General features: G+C 40.8%; 1 long non-coding RNA gene across 6 annotated transcripts in view; it reads right to left on the reverse strand.

Moving 5' to 3' along the window:
• LOC307179901 overlaps positions 1–16,494 on the reverse strand; it is a 552,143-nt gene that overhangs the window by 486,232 nt on the left and 49,417 nt on the right. For all 6 annotated transcript variants that reach the window (XR_013825591.1, XR_013825592.1, XR_013825593.1 and 3 more), the window contains exon 3: positions 4,909–5,021. This is a non-coding gene — a long non-coding RNA (uncharacterized lncRNA). The remainder of the gene's footprint in view (positions 1–4,908; positions 5,022–16,494) is intronic.

Raw genomic sequence — 16,494 nt, forward strand, 5'->3', positions numbered from 1 at the left:
AGAGAGAGAGAGAGAGAGAGAGGGAGTGTGTGTGTGTGTGTGTGTGTGTGTGTGTGTGTGTGTGTGTGTGTGTGTGTTACGCCAGCTTCTCACTGCTGTGGCCTCTCCCGTTGCTCTGGACGCGCAGGCTCAGCGGCCATGGCTCACGGGCCCAGCCGCTCCGCGGCACGTGGGATCTTCCCGGACCGGGGCATGAACCCCCGTCCCCTGCATCGGCAGGCGGACTCTCAACCACTGCGCCACCAGGGAAGCCCCAGGGTAGACTTTTTAAGGAGGTGTCATTTGATAATTGGAAGTTTTTATGGGACTTCAAGGATTTGGTGCTTCTCCCTTGTGGATGAAGTCAAGACTGGGGTTGGGGGGAAGGGAGGGTGATAAAAAGATGAGAGGATCACAGAGACGGGGAAGGAAGTTCCCGGATGCTCACTGAAGATGGACTCTGCATGGAAAGTGAACGGGAATGTTTGTACCATGCTGCACATTATGAAAACCCTGCTCAATTAATAGTAAAATTTCTGTGGTAGCATCCTGGACTTCCAAACCTATATCATCAGGTGTGTTAGTCTTGAAGTTAGATTGAAAGGACAGTGTGGACAATGGAAAGCAGATCTGTTCCATACCATCTTCTCCCAGACTCCAGTGGAGAAGGCTCCAGACTGTTGAATAGACAAGGGAATGGCAGGTCAGAGTTCCAGGTGGTGACTGTCAGACAGCTCCCTCAAAAAGACAGAAAAGGTAGGAAACAAAAGAGTAAAGCCAAACCTTCTGATTGCTCCTGTAGACAAGGGAATGCTGCCCCTTTGAAAATGAGGGACAGCTAGGGAGACAGCCACAAACGTTTGGATTATAGCACTATTCTATTATGCTTACTAATAAAATCCATTATCGTCCTAGAGGTATTTAAGTACTTTGCATTTAAAAAGTTTTTAATTGTTGAAAGCAACTTTTACATACATTATTTCACTTGATCTTCTGTGAAAGAGACAAAGCATGCGTTGTTATCCAATGTTGTATATGAGGAAACTGAGACTCTAAGTGACTTGTTCAAAGTCCCCAAGTGAGTGGGAAGTTCGAAGCCCGAACTTTCTGCTTGCTTAAGCAAGCATTTACTGAGCTTCTATATTTAGCCCAGCACTGTTTGGAGCACCAACAAGATACTGAAATCATCAAGTATTATGTTTGCATACATAATTTCTGGGAAATCACTGACAGTATAAATATATAAACTATCATTGAATAGCATTCCTTTGAATTAAAAGTTAATAGAAATCTATAGGGGAGAAAAACCCTCTACCTAAACCTTGCGCTTTACACCAAATTAACTCAAAATGGATCACAGACCTAAGTGTAAAATGCAAAATTATTAAATTTTTAGAAAAAGCCATAGGAGAAAATCTTCAGGACCTAGGGCTAAATGAAGAGTTCTTCGAGATGACACCAAAAGCCTGCCACATGAAATAAAAAATGGATAAATCAGACTTCATCAAAATTAAAAACCCTTGATCTGCAGAGGACCCTATTAAAGGGATGAAAATACAAATTTCCATACTGGGGAAAAATATTTATAAACCACAGGTCTAGATATGATACCACTCTAAAATATATAAAGAACTCTCAAAATTCAACTGGAAAAAATCCATTTATAAAATGGAGAAAGGTAGGGGCAAGGAACAGACATCTCACTGAAGAGGATACAGAGATAGCAAAGAAGCACATGAAAAGACGTTCAACATCATCAGGGAGATGCAAATTAAAACCACAGTGAGATCTCACTACACCTTCAGAATGCCTAATATAAAAAATAGTGAGAACGACAAATCCTGGCAAGGATGTGAAGATACCGGATCACTCATCCATTGCTGATGAGAATGTAAAATGATTCAGCCACTCTGGAAAACAGTTTAGCAGTCTCTTAACAAAACTAAAGATGTGTTTACCATACCACCCGGCAACTGCAGTCTTAGGCAATTGCCCCAGAGAAATGACAACTCATGCCCACGTAAAAATGTGTACACAAATGTTTCTAACAGCTTTATCTGTAACAGCTGAAAACTGGAAACAAGGCCCAGATATCCTTCAACAGGTCAAAGGTTAAACAAAATGTTTACATCCATACCATGGAATACTACTGAGCCATAAAAAAGTAACAGTTTATTGATACACTCAACAACTTGAATGCACCTCAAAGATATTATGCTGAGTGCAAAGAGCCAATCTCAAAGGTCACATACTATATGATTTCCATTTACATGCCGTTCTCAAATGACAAAAGTACAGAGATAGAGAAGACATTACTGGTTGCCCGGCATTAGTGATGGGGTGGAGGGATACGGGTGTGAATATAAAGGATTACCTTAAGGGAAATCTTTGTGGTGATGGTACATACAGTTCTGTATCTTGATTGTGGTGGCAGTTACATAAATCTACACGTGTGATAAAATCACATAAAACTACATACATACACACACATAAATGCATGTAAAACTGGTAAAATCCAAACAAGCTCTTTGGAGTGTACCAATGTCAATTTCTTGGTTTTGATATTATACTATCATTATGAAAGATGTTATCATTGGGAGAAGTTGGGTGAAAGATACATGGGACTTCTATATACTATTTTTGTAATTTCCCAAGGATCCCTAACCAGTTGACAATTAAAATATTAAAGAAAGTGAGTGAATGGGATCTTTGTGTATTTCTGAAGAGAATTCCTTCTAAGATGAAACCTTCTGGAGAACAAAAACAGCACACAACAGCATAGGGACTGGACCAAGGATGAAAATACCCTGAGCCATTATTTATCCTCTTTGATTTCTGTGGTTTTGTCTTCTCTGTCACAGACCTTGCTCCCCTGGCCATGTGTGTGTCTATCTGACCTAGGCAAGGTCAATCAAAATCCTGTATCTCCTTAAGTGTGAATTTTGATCCAAGAAATGGTACATAGCCCGAGCCAGGCCACCGAGAATCTTTCTCTGGGGTTTCCAGAGTTGGTGCTGAGCAGGACAGTGGTAGGCTTTCTGTTCCCCAATGGATTTCAAAAAAGCAAATGTATAACTCCCATACCTTCCAGGAACCATGTCCCAAGCTAGTTGGAAGAACCTGAGAGAAAAAGGCCAGCATGCAGATAGAAGCTGCAACAGGAGCTGGAAAAGGAGCAAAGAAGAGACCAATTGCCGCATGTATCCCTGGATACATTAGATCCTGAGGCCAGACCCATCCATCCTTCTCAATACCCTGATCCAATAAATTCCTTTTCAGCAATTATGAGTGTGTGTTGGATTTTCAACTAAAAGTTTTCTGAACAGTGTAATCTTTTAGCGTCTCAATTTGCATGTCTATAAAATGAGAATAAGAATATCTGATGTACTTGCCTCACAATTTTGCAGTAATAATCAAAAGAGATAGCAGACATGAATGTTCTTTATAGCACTGTATAAATGTAAGGGGCTGATATCTATTATTATAGAGACAAACAAAGAAAAATACTCCAAAAAAATTCTAGCTCCTTTCCTTAGGATTTTCAGAACAATTGTATTCCAGTAATTTCCAAAGCAACATTGAGAGTAAGAAACAAACACAAAATGTCACTATAAATAGATTTTTTTAAAAATTATTATGATTCATGTTCAGTGATTCATTTATGACTCAGAAAAAAACAACCAGAAACCAGCATTCACATACATACAAAAATCTTCTCTAAAGTTTAAAAATCTAAGAAAAGTTTAGAAATGCGTGTGAGAAGCAGCTCCTATGTCAGAATTCTTTTAATTGAGCTATACTTCCATTTTGATCAGAAACCTCCTGCTTACATTATTGTATGAAGCCACTTTTACATACTGTCCATTGTGGTCAGATGGATTCTCTAATTCTTAAGTGGACTAAAATCCTCAACAAGTTGCTTGTTTCTTTCTTTTCACCTTAAATGGGTCAAATCTCAATTGAGTTCAAATGGCTCCTTTTTCCTAAGTTATAAAAAGCCCAGCCAAACTCCTGCACTGATATCAATTAAATTTCATTTAAAGCTAGACACCTACTTATAACTGGTAAGCCCATGAGACAGCTGGAGCTGGGAGGGCTTTGCCCAGCGGTCGTGGACTAAAACCCTGTGCAAGATGCGGCAGGTGGGGAATCTACTCTCAGCACGCAACATTCTACCTGGATCCCAGGAGCCCCAGGCAGCACAGACAAGCAGGGTGTTCACCCCTGTGAGCCACATCTAGCTTGTGCAAGAGGATATTTGTGCAGGGTAAGGCTGGGGAGTCAAGAGCACCAAAGCCAAGAGAGGAACAAGAAAGAGAGTAATAGGAATCAGCTACCCTGCTAGCCTCTGAAATGTCTGGAAACAGAAAGCGTTTAGCAGCCACAGTGAGGCTAAGTAGTACTTGAAAGTGTGAGGTGGGGAGCAGTTACTCAGAACCATCTGAGAGGCTGCATCCTGGGCTTACGTCTCAGTTTTGTCCACCAAATAAAACATAATTCTCAACTTAAAAACAAAAAAGAAAAGAAAGTGTGAGGGGGAAAGGAGCCAATGGAAAGGGTGGTTTGCTTACAATGAGAGCTCTTTGCAGATTTGCCTTTAGCAAGTGGTTTACTTCCCTTCCAGCAATGCCACTGTGTAACAAGTAAAGCGGAAGCTACACTTCTGATATTTCCTGGAATGGAAAGGAATGGGCATGCATTTCCTCTCGTATCAAACATGCACAATGAGCCACGCCAGTCCCCCTCTCACGCTGGAGAGCCAAAGCCATGGTCGCGATGCTGACCACCAGTTACTGCATTCTCATTCCCTCACAGGGCAGTAGAGAATGGTGGTTAAGGACCCAGACTTACACTGAAACGTAAACTACCTTGGTTCTAAGCCCGATTCTACTATCTACTAGCTCTGTCACCCACAGACATCTCACTTACCTTCTGCGTCCACTTCCTTGCTGTGGGGCGCCAGATACTCTGCCTGCTCTCCCTTCCAATTCAGCGTTGCCATCGTCTTCAGGGATCTGTGCGATTCCCTCCTCTAAGACAGCCTAAAGAGAAGAATAGAGTTTTTCCTGTTATATAGCTTTTTTCTCTGCAAGCAAATCCACGTCTTTTGGCTTTGAGAGGTGTGTTCTCACTGTACCCTCTGGAGTAACAGAAAGGGCATTAAAGCACAAGAACCATTGAAAATAAGGTAGTCATAAATAAGAGGGGATAGAAATGCTCTTCTGGCGACAGATATCTGAGGGAATTATGGTTACAGAATGGAACGAAAATGATAAAAAAAAAACTTTGACATTGTAAAAATGCTAAAAACTCTGACTATGTAAAAATCAAATCATTGGGGGCCATCTTAGAGGCAGCCTACCACACATGTAGTTTTAAAAATAAGAATTCCAACCCCTCACTGCTTTTCATAATATTTTTATTATCTCAAGATAGAAGTTATAGAATCTAATAACTCTTTTGGAGAAGCAATATTTATTTGAAGTTTAGGGATTTCTTCAGTTACACTGTTTTTTCTTCTCTTTTAAATCAAAAAGAATTTAATCTAGTACCTATTAAAAACAGCCAGTAAAGTATAATCCCAACTTGTAAAATTATATCTGTCTATGTATCTAGCTGTATAAATGCACAGATCAACATATGTAATTACATTTATTAATAAATGTCAAAATGAAACAGACAATTGTTTTCTCATCAAAGTAAAGCCAAACAGACGATTGTTTTCTCATCAAAGTAAAGCCAAGGACACCTGCAGGAAGTGCTCAAGAAAGGATAATCTTTACCAAGGAGACATTTCAACTCCAAAAGTTTCAGCCACTGATGCTTCAAAAGGGAGCCCTTGGTCACTGCCTTTGTTTTATGGATTAAGATCCTGATACACAATTCATTCCCCTCTTTGGCAGAAATCAAGATGAATTAATTGGTAACCAGAGATTTCCAAGAAAATAGTCAAATCAAAGATTCAACATTTTAGAGAGGAAAGAGCACTAGACTATGTCATCTTGGGAAAGTCTAGATCCCTCTCTACAAAGTGAGGGTCTTCGACAAAGCCATCCACAGGACTAGTCACTCAAGATGATGCAGGAAAGAAAAAACGGCACCATGGTCAAGTAAGTTTGGAAAATGCCAAATACAATACCTCTCTTGGAGTTTCCCAATGAACGCTGTCATATTTAAGGATTCAAGTACTTCTGAATAAACGTGTTTAAAACTAATCTAAATTTTCTGTTTATAAAGCTATTTGTGTCACATACATTGGCTTAAATATCACTATTATCCCATGAAGAAAGCATCGTTACTTTACAGATGAGAACATTTTTACTATTAGCAAGATCACTTTAAGCAAATAAGAACAATTTTTATATCCAATTCGGTTTGTGTTTCCGTTTGAGAAACATGCACTAACCAAACTTCAAAATATGTAACTAGAGAATAGAACATTGCTGTTTACTAATACCAAAGTGACCACATTCTGAAAAACAGGGCAATAACTGAGTGTTTCACATGAAGCCATGGTAAGGAATCAAATCATGCTTTGTGCGACTGCTTGATTTTTCATTCCTCCACTAAATCCTTCCACTGCTCATACAGTCATTTCCAAAAGCAATTATATTTTAAACCATTTAATTTTCAACTGAATGTATTATTCAAAAAGTGATAACGTGTTTCATCTGCTGCCTCATGAACTCTGTTATTTTTTTATGTTGCAAATAAAAATGAAAGAATTAAAGTTTGAAACTGCCCATAGACTTAATAAGGATAACTTATCAAATAATTACAAGATGGAATCACACAGGGAGCCTTATTATGTTATGAGCAAAGAGTAAAATGTCCGCATTATGTCAATAGGGAGGAAACATTTTTGCTTTAAGCTTCAGTAAATACAGAGAAACAAGTAATAATAACAACAATAACAACCATTTACTGAATACTTACTATATGTAAGGCACTGACCTGAGTGCTTCATGTTTCATTTCATCCTTACAACTACCCATAATTTATGTACTATTATTAGTCATATTTGATGGTGAAGGAAAAAAACAACTAATGTTCAGAGAAGCAAAGTGACTTATCCATAGCTAGCAAGTGGTAGAACTAGGACAAGAACAAACAGCCTTCCCTTAACTTCTATGATAGGCTATTCACACTCTATCTGCTCTTTAAAATATAAATTTAATGTTCAATAAATGAAAAGAGATGCTATATAACACAATTTTAAAAATAGCTGAGAATCCAAAATGGCCTTCATCGACAATACGTCAATATATAGTGATGCATTCCAACACTGGGTGAGTTCATACCATCTTAAACTGAAACCTAAAAGGGCCCTTGGTAGCTATCTTGTCCCATCTTGCATCCGATATTTTCAACAGTCTTCTTAAATGCCATAGAGCCTTAATTTCCTTGCTCCTAATGACATGAAACTCATTTCCACAAAACGAAAGACACTGTGCTTTGGGACATCTTTAGGTGTTTTCAAATATAAAGTCTTATTTTGATCCAAAATGGTCATTCTTTAAGTTTTACCCAGTTTTATTGCCAATTGATATAACCCAACGCTTGGTGCTTCTACATAACCATGTTTCCAATGTGACCCCCCGTCAGACAGCTACCTCATCTCCAGTTTAATATTTATGCTGTTTTAACCTTTTCTGGCTGAAAGCAAAGCCTTCCCTATCCAGCTTACCTTCCTTTGGAGGCATCCTAATTTGGCATTGCTCTCTTTAAATTTGAATACAGTATTCGTGACATGTTTAAATCAATACAACATTGGTTAGCGATTTATTCTGTGATCTGGACATTGCAGGGATCGCATCCCCTTTGTAACAGTCACATCAAACTGTTGGCTTACAAAAATATATGTCTTTTTCACATAAACCACTTCTAAGTCAGGTCTCCTCTAACTTGTGATAACATTTTTTAAATTAAATTCAGAATTAAACAATTATTTTTCTATAAGTCTCCATCTGCTGATTTCAGCCCAGCATTCCCATCTGATCATTTTGGAGGATTCTGACTCTGTTCATTTGTTTCCCAGGTTAAAGCCACAAAACTACTCAGTTCATTACAGTAATTCCATAGAATCGCTACCTTTGAACTTGTACCTCATACTAAATCCAGCACCGAGAAACACTATATAAATCTGACATTTGCCTTCTAAGAGAAAAATATGGATAAATGTGTCTCTCGTAGGGAAAACTATGTTTAACATTTCATTAAACTACTTGGGCAACTATTTTTTCCTCCCCCCGCCCCCAGCAATTCTAAGAATATTAAAACCACATTCTCTATATAAATGCACTTTTAATCTACCATGACTTCTTAGTCTGGGGCACACCAGTTTAATTATCAACAAGATATAAAAAGTTCAAACTTCTCAGATTCACTCATAGTAAGAAAAGTAGTGTAACGTCAAACCATTTGAAAAGTACTTAAAAGATGCCTGTAAGTCCATACTTGTGACTTACCTGGTCATGCTAAGTTTTCAGTACCTTCCTTTCTTTTTCTCACCTTCTAACTTTGAGCTCCATGTTCAACTCTATGGAAGGGACATACCCTAGTACCTGTGTGCCATACTGGGGACAGAGTGGAACCACAATGTGTCAGGCATTGTTGGAGAGCAAGCCTGAAAGCAAGCACACACACACTCCCTGCCTCCAAGAAGCTCACAATCTACTGGGAGACAAGAGTAATTCACCAGCATGTTGAATTTCTTCACGAAAGGGAGCGGAGAAAAAAGCATCGGGAGAGTGTTTATGACTAGAGTACACATGAAGAGAGCAGAAGCAGATAGAACAGGAAAGAGAAAGGTTGGATAAAAGGCTTGAAGGTCAGCCTATGAAGTATTAACTTGAACCTTTAAGCAAGGGAATAGGAGAAAGGGCATCAACGTTTTTAAGTCAGAGGGTAACATGATCAGACCTATGTTTTGGAAAGATCCTCTGGTGGTCATGTGAAGAGAGGAGGCATGTTATGAGGAAATACTGGTGACACAGGAGGCCAGGGAGGAGGCTATTACAGTAGTGTAAGTGGCAGATAATAAGGGCCTGAATTAGGGAAACGGCAGAGAAAGGACAGAAGGAAGCTTTGAAAATTTAGGCTGAGGGAGAGGACAGGATTTCTAGTGTGGGTGACTGAATTGATGTAGTAAGAAGAGTAGGTTCAGGGCTTCCCTGGTGGCACAGTGGTTGAGAGTCCGCCTGCCGATACAGGGGACACGGGTTCGTGCGCCGGTCCGGGAGGATCCCACGTGCCGTGGAGCGGCTGGGCCCGTGAGCCATGGCCGCTGAGCCTGCGCGTCTGGAGCCTGTGCTCTGCAACGGGAGAGGCCACAATGGTGAGAGGCCCGTGTACCGCAAGAAAAAAAAAAAAAAAGAAGAGTAGGTTCAGAGGGGAAGATGGTGGGAATAATGAGATGCCTATGACACATCAAGGTAGAAAGATCCAGTAAAGAGTTTCAAGTATGGTTCTGGACTTCAGGAAAGGAATCATATCTGAAAATTAGAATATCTGATTCCTTTGATGACAGATGCAGGATCCAAAATGAATTTGCTGCTCAGACTAGAATAATATGTGAGCGTACATGGGGCTCTCTGAAACTGAAGCAGACTCTGAGCTAGAAATAAGCAGGCAGGAGACATACTAGGGAGGGGTCTTGGGTTCAACACCTGTGAAAGGAAAGAAACCAGGAATCAGTAGAGGGACAAACTGATATGTGATACAGTCCCGGTGAAGGTCCAGCTGACTCCCCAGAGGGAGCAATGGGCCTGAGATGGCCCTGAAGAGTGGTCTCAAAGGGAGGGAGAGCACTTTCTACCCTTGAGTTGATCAGTCAGTAGATGGAGGCTGCCCCTAAAAGTAAGTGTCACCTTGGCAAGGTAGTCTTCTTTAGCTGAGGCCGTCTCCAAAGATTTATGACAGCTGAGGGTTATTGACACCAGCATTCCCAGCAGAAGGAGAAATAAGTTTTTCATTTCTGAAGAGAGATCTAGCGATGCATCCCAGTGTCAACCACATGCACCAAAGTTATGAAGATGGGTTAATATACAGTCCTGCACTTTGTCGCCCAAATACAACTATAGTAATGCAGGAGAGACATGACTCAACACTCGTAGAAAAGACTATGGCCCTTTAGTTGACTATATGATCAATATGAGTACTGCTGTGGCTCTGCTTTAAACAAAAATAAAGAAGCTAAAGTAATCTTAGGCTCGATCAATGAAGGTATAGCATCTAGAACTCAGCATGCGAGCATTCTGCTCAACTCTGTTATGGATAAAATCTCACATGAAGTGTCAGTTTCAGTTTTGAGTATTACCTCAAATCCACCGTTAACAAACTAGCATATGCCCAGCTCTTGATAACCAGGACAGCACAGTGAGGAGACTTTAAAGTCAGCCATGAATAAATTAATTGGAAATACATCCAGAAATTCTATGTAATAAAGAGTTTTATCTTCAAAGATTTGGAGGACTGATATATGGAAATAGAATTACATGTACTTGTGTTATCCCACAAGTAGAAACCATGGCTGAAAACAGATTCTGTCACACAATAAGGAGGAACTTTCTAAGGATGTAAGCCACTCAACAGTGGAACAGACAGCTTCAGGACCCAATCTCCCTCAAATTTGTTGATCTATGTTATCTGATGATAAAAATGCAAAACGCAATAAACGAGATACTGGTAGTCAGATCTTGGTAAATTGCAAATGTCTATCTCCTCCCTCTGTTTACACCTCTTTCTCAAGTCTGTATTCTCAGTGACATGAGAATTACTTGTTCACACCAAACAAGTTACTTAGTAGGAGGAAATTAAATGTACCTAATCAAATCTATGTAAATGTCATGCTGAATAAAAGTTGCATATCTTCAGAAATCGCACATGTCACAACACTCTATGCATTAGAACAGATTTGTTGAACAAATATGTTAAATAGGAATCCACAAGAAGTAAAAACAAAATGGATTAATAAACCTGTAAGTACTAGCAATGGAAGAGGCCAGTTATGCAGAAATTCCCAGCCTTGATGTGCGGGCAGAGACCGTGAAAAGCTCACTGCAATCAAAGAGCCCCTCGCTCTGGAGTCCCATGCTCAAACTCTTAGCCGCCCAGTACTTCAGATGCTCGCCACGTGTAGCTATTTAAGTTAAAATAAAAATGAGTCCCTCAATCACACTAGCCACCTTTCAAGTGCTCAGTGGTCATGTGCAGCCGGTACCTACCATATTGCACAGTACAGATCGAGAACATTTGCACCACTGCAGAAATGTACATTGGATAGCAGTGTTGGGGAACCCTTGGCCAAAACTGCCCTCCCTGGCCAGGCACAATAATAACCACTTGCATAAATTGTCTCACAACAGGAGGTCCCGATAAGGAACACAGTACTGAGGAGCTGCCGCCAGCCGATATTATGTCCTGCCAACCTCCCAGAAGCGTCACACTGGAAACCATCTTGACTAAGAGATGTGTGCACCACCGGAAAGGGCCCTGAGTCCAACCAAACATGGACACGAACAACATGATTGGCCAGAGACAACCCAGAGAGCTAGCCCCACCATCATAAAACCTAAGACTGTGAGCCGCGTGGCAGAGCAGTTCTCTGGCTTCCCTTACCCTGCTGCTGCCCAACTGGGCGCCCCTGTTCAATAAAGTTTCTTGCTTTGTCAGCGCATGTGTCTCCTCAGACAATTCATTTCCGGGTGTTAGACAAGAGCCCACTCCCAGGCCCTGGAAGGGGTGTCCCCCAAGTAGTAGCAGTGTCTCAACCCTTTCTTCTGGAGTTAACATAATTACATAAATACTACAAGTAAGTTTTCACCTCTCTTCCTCCTCTCTCTCTCTCTCTCTCTCTCTCTCTTCTTTTTGGTTAAAGCTATCGTGGTTCAGAAGTAACTTCTTCAGACCAACTTCTCTGATGAAGTGGCTTCCTCCTTCAGATGTCATCTTAGAATGACTCCCAACTATTCACATGGACCTGAAGAAAGAACAGGCTCAGTGTGTAGCGGATGGCTCAACCCAACGTGAAATCATGGATTTTTAGCCACTATGCAACAGTTAAATGCAATTGATTTGCAGATTTATCTTCTTTTATTTTTTAAAATATTTATTTATTTACTTATTTATTTGGCTCCACCGGGTCTTAGTTGCAGCATGCAGACTCTTTATTGCAGCATGTGTGATCTAGCTCCCCGACCAGGGATCAAACCCAGGGCCCCTGCACTGGGAGCATGGAGTCTCAGCCACTGGACCACCAGGAAAGTCCCTGAAGATTTATTTTAAACCAAATAAATAGTATTGGAAAGATCTTGGGAATATTCTTTACCAGTAGCAGATTTCCTCCTTCCCCAGCTGCTCAGTCTTGCCATGAGTCTCTAAAGGAAAAATTGCTTTAGCAAGAAGGGGATAAAAATGAAAGAGTCATAACATTGCATGTTTTCCTTATATAACATCTAGAAGCCAAAGGCATTTTGGGTATTTTGCTAAAATATAAATGCACACAAAAAAACATATATTACAACCTATGGGTCTTATGAGGAAAACAGTTTGAGAATAAAAACCACATGGATCAAGAGGAAAGAATAACTGAGAAGAGATTTATATGTGTCCATACATAATATCAACATTTCCAAATTCCAGACCCAGGAACAAAACAGACTGATTTGGTAGTGACTGGTAGTGGCTGGGAACAAAGAGAGGTTCCATTTTTGCCTGTAAGGCAATGGGCCAACTCTTCAGTGCCCACGCCTGCAGGTAGTAGGGAGATTGGGACAAGGGAGCCTTTCCTAGGACTGAAAGTTAACTCAAAGTATCCAAACCCAATAGAAAATCAAAAGTCAAAAATGTTTGAACCTGATAACGCAAGGTTTCCTGTAGGCCCAACGAGTGTAGCAAGCTCAAAGTGTGGTAAACTTAAGGAGTGCTAGGTAACAGAGGTTACCCCAAGTATGCCAGGCCATCTAGTCCTTCCCTTGTACCATGTAGGAGGCTCAGAAAGACTCAGGCTTCCTGGCACCAATACAGCTGGTAGAGTGAGGCAAGGCAGATAACAGGCAGAGACAGAGACAGAGACAGAGACAAGTACAAAGGAGCCTGGGGCTGGCTCCTCTATCTGACGGGTTGTGGAAACTCTGTCATAACGCAGACATGAGCCAGTTCTTCCGTTTCCACTCAGGTGAAGGAGTGGGGACAAAAGCAGGGGATCCACAGAGCAGTCTATGTTCAGACATCCCGCAGTGCATCCCACATCATCTAGAGGCCTGTTTACACGAGGCAGTATATGAGCCCAAAGGCCAGCATGGGGAAGGCAGGATCCTTTTCTGAGATTAGTTCCAAAGAGGACCAAGCCATGGAGGGCAGGTGCATGAGTCAGGGCTTTCCTGGCCCAAATCTGCTTGGCAGCAGAGGCAAGTATAGGGAGGTAAAAGAGAGAAGAATACACTGCTGACTGGAGACCTAACCCTCTTTTGGGGAGACCACCTCTATTCCTCAGACTTCAGGGACAGACGAGATGAGGTAGAGGCTACTGAGATGTATAAACTCCTTTCTTATCAGGACTTAATGAGAACTGTGATGGCCTAACAGTACTGGGGAAAGCAGGGAACGTGCATGTGTGTCTCTGTGTTGTGTTGCTGGTAAGGTAAATACAAAGGAAACAAGGCCAGGTTGACACTCCACAACCGCAATAAAGCGTCCTGGGAAAACGCTCTCTTTGTTCTGATCATCATGCTGTCCCACAGCTCAAGGCATGTACCTTGCCTTCTATCTCCCCCTCCAGCAGTACTCAGAACTTTCTGACCAATAAACACTTCCATTAATAGCCCCATGAGATATTTCCTGGGTACAGCATGGTGAAAACTTAGCAAAAGGACCCAGAATAGGTTTCCAATGACCCTGCCTGAGACCCACTTTCCTCATGGATTAATTAAGACAGAAAAGAAAGATTATCACAAATTAAGTAGTTTCCAAGAAAATATTTGAACAAGAAGATACAAACCTCTGACACTCTGAGATTTCAACGTGTCATAGTGTTCTTCAGACATTCCCAGAGGGGTGTCATTCTAAAAACCAAACTCAAAACACCTGGGAAATAGCAGGACACCATATTCAATTTGACAAGCACCTTTTTTTTTTCTCTAATTTTCATGCCATCCCCACCCAACTGTAACTGCGCTTATACTCAGAATTTTTTAAAAAGTAAAAATGAAGAGACTCAGCTAGGGCTTGTTAACATCACAGCTGAGCTTAGGAAAACATTAATGGAACTTCATCGGCTGCAAGGGAGCTTCCCTACTGAGACGTTCAGCCTCTTCATGCTACCCAGCCATGTAACGCACAGAAAACTAGTCAACTGATGCAGCCCACTGGAAACCACACTGCTCAGTCTAGCCCATAGGATCTCCATCCCATCTGCACATGAGAATCATCTACAAGCTTTCTGTAAAAATGATGTTCTTCCCCACCCCACCCCCCAACCTGCAACAATTAAATCAGAACCTCCAGCTGTGATGTCCAGGCAGAAGGAAGAAAGGAAGGAAGGGAGGGAAGGGGGGGAGGGGGGGAGGGAGGGGGGAGGGAGGAAGGGAGGGAGGGGGAGGGAGGAAGGGAGGGAGGGGGAGGGAGGAAGGGAGGGAGGGAGGGAGGGAGGGAGGGAGGGAGGGAAAGAAGTCAGACCACTTATTCTCTATAGTATTCCCTTCCCATAAATGTAAAATAAGAAAGTTGGACTAAGCTATCCCTGACACTTCTGTCACGTTTATGATTCTATAAACATGAGATTTGATGCCTCAAGACATGTTTCAAGGCCAAGTATTGCTGTTTACCACATATGCATTTTTCATTTTAAATATGATGTTTATTTAAATTATAAGACACGTCATTCAGAGAAAACCATCTAGTATTAATTTTGGAGTAAGGGATCCCTACTTAAAGATGGATTGTCCTACATGTAATAGTCACATGCAAAAGGTTATAAACTCGTCCTACACTCTATGATGGGAACTGAACACCATCAGCCAAAATGTACTATGCTAACAGTATGCTTTGCTTGTAGAGTAAATCATACAGTTGACCCTTGAACAACAGCAGGTTTGAACTGCATGGGTCCACTTGCATGCAGATATTTTTCAATAGTGACTAATACTCAGATGTGGGGAAACCGCAGATACTGAAGACCGAGGGCTGCCTGTAAGTTATACACAGATTAAACCCCACATTATTCAAGGGTCAACCGTATATACGTAATATTTGTGAACATACTTCAGATACGTACCTTGGATGATAAAAACAAAATGGAAGAAAATGAAAGAATGGAGAAAAACATTAAGCCAGTAGGCAAAATGTAGTAAAAACAGATTCTAGTTTTTAATCAAGGTTATATCCTTGTCTTCAGGGCTAGAGTATGGAATAGAGGAGCAGAGTTTTCATGTAAAGTATAACCAGTTCCCTTTTCAGTAGACACCTGCCCCAGAAGAATAACATATATTTTATTGCCATCTTTCATTTGTAATGAGGCAGATTTATCTGTTTCCTGTGTTGGCTGTCCATCAAACAGGAGTCTGATCTGACTCAGCTACAAATGTTTCCATTCACAGTAAGTAATCACTAGCTTAAGCACAAAGCTTAAAATTTAATACTAAACTTCAGCATAGTACCATCCTGCCTGCCGCCTTAAAATGAATTTTTTTTGTAGTGTTGATTCCTTCTTTTAGTTTTTTATGAGCTATGATAAGTGACAGTCTCCTCAGGTGCTCCTTCACAGAAGAGGTAGCAGCTTCACCCTTATTGAACACAGGAGTGTAAGTTGTCTACCATCAAGTTTCCTCCTCTAGAAATAGAGATAATAATGCTGACCTTACAAGTAATTATGGAGATTGCATAAAATCACCTATTTGATCACACAGCAAACTGTAAGTTACTGAGGTCTTAAACCTTTAAAAAAAATCCTATACAATGTAAGATATAACTGTATTCATTATTCCCACTATCATCCCCTCTAAAATTACTCTTCTTCTCCTGCACAGAGTTCTATCATTAACATGTTATATTAATGTGATACTTTTTTTTTACAAATATTGAACCAACATCAACACCAAAAAATCAAATAATTAGGTATATCTCTAACAAAAAAATGTACAAGATCTATAATGGGAAAACTTCAAAACTCTGATGAACAAAATCAAAAAATATTTAATAAATGGAGATATAATAATTCTAAAGTTTATTTGGAAAGGCAAAAGGTCCTCAATAGCCAGCACAATATTGAAGGAGAAGAAGAAAGTTAGAGGAAAGATACTACTCAACTTTAAGACTTACTGTAAAATTACAGTAATCAAGACTGTATAGTACTGGTAAAAGAATAGACATATATGGGGGCTTCCCTGGTGGCGCAGTGGTTGAGAGTCTGCCTGCCGATGCAGGGGACACGGGTTCATGCCCCGGTCTGGGAAGATCCCACGTGCCACGGAGCGGCTGGGCCCGTGAGCCATGGCCGCTGAGCCTGCGCGTCCGGAG

Source organism: Stenella coeruleoalba (assembly GCF_951394435.1).
Source record: "Stenella coeruleoalba genome assembly, chromosome: X".
NCBI classification, from domain to species: Eukaryota; Metazoa; Chordata; class Mammalia; order Artiodactyla; family Delphinidae; genus Stenella; species Stenella coeruleoalba.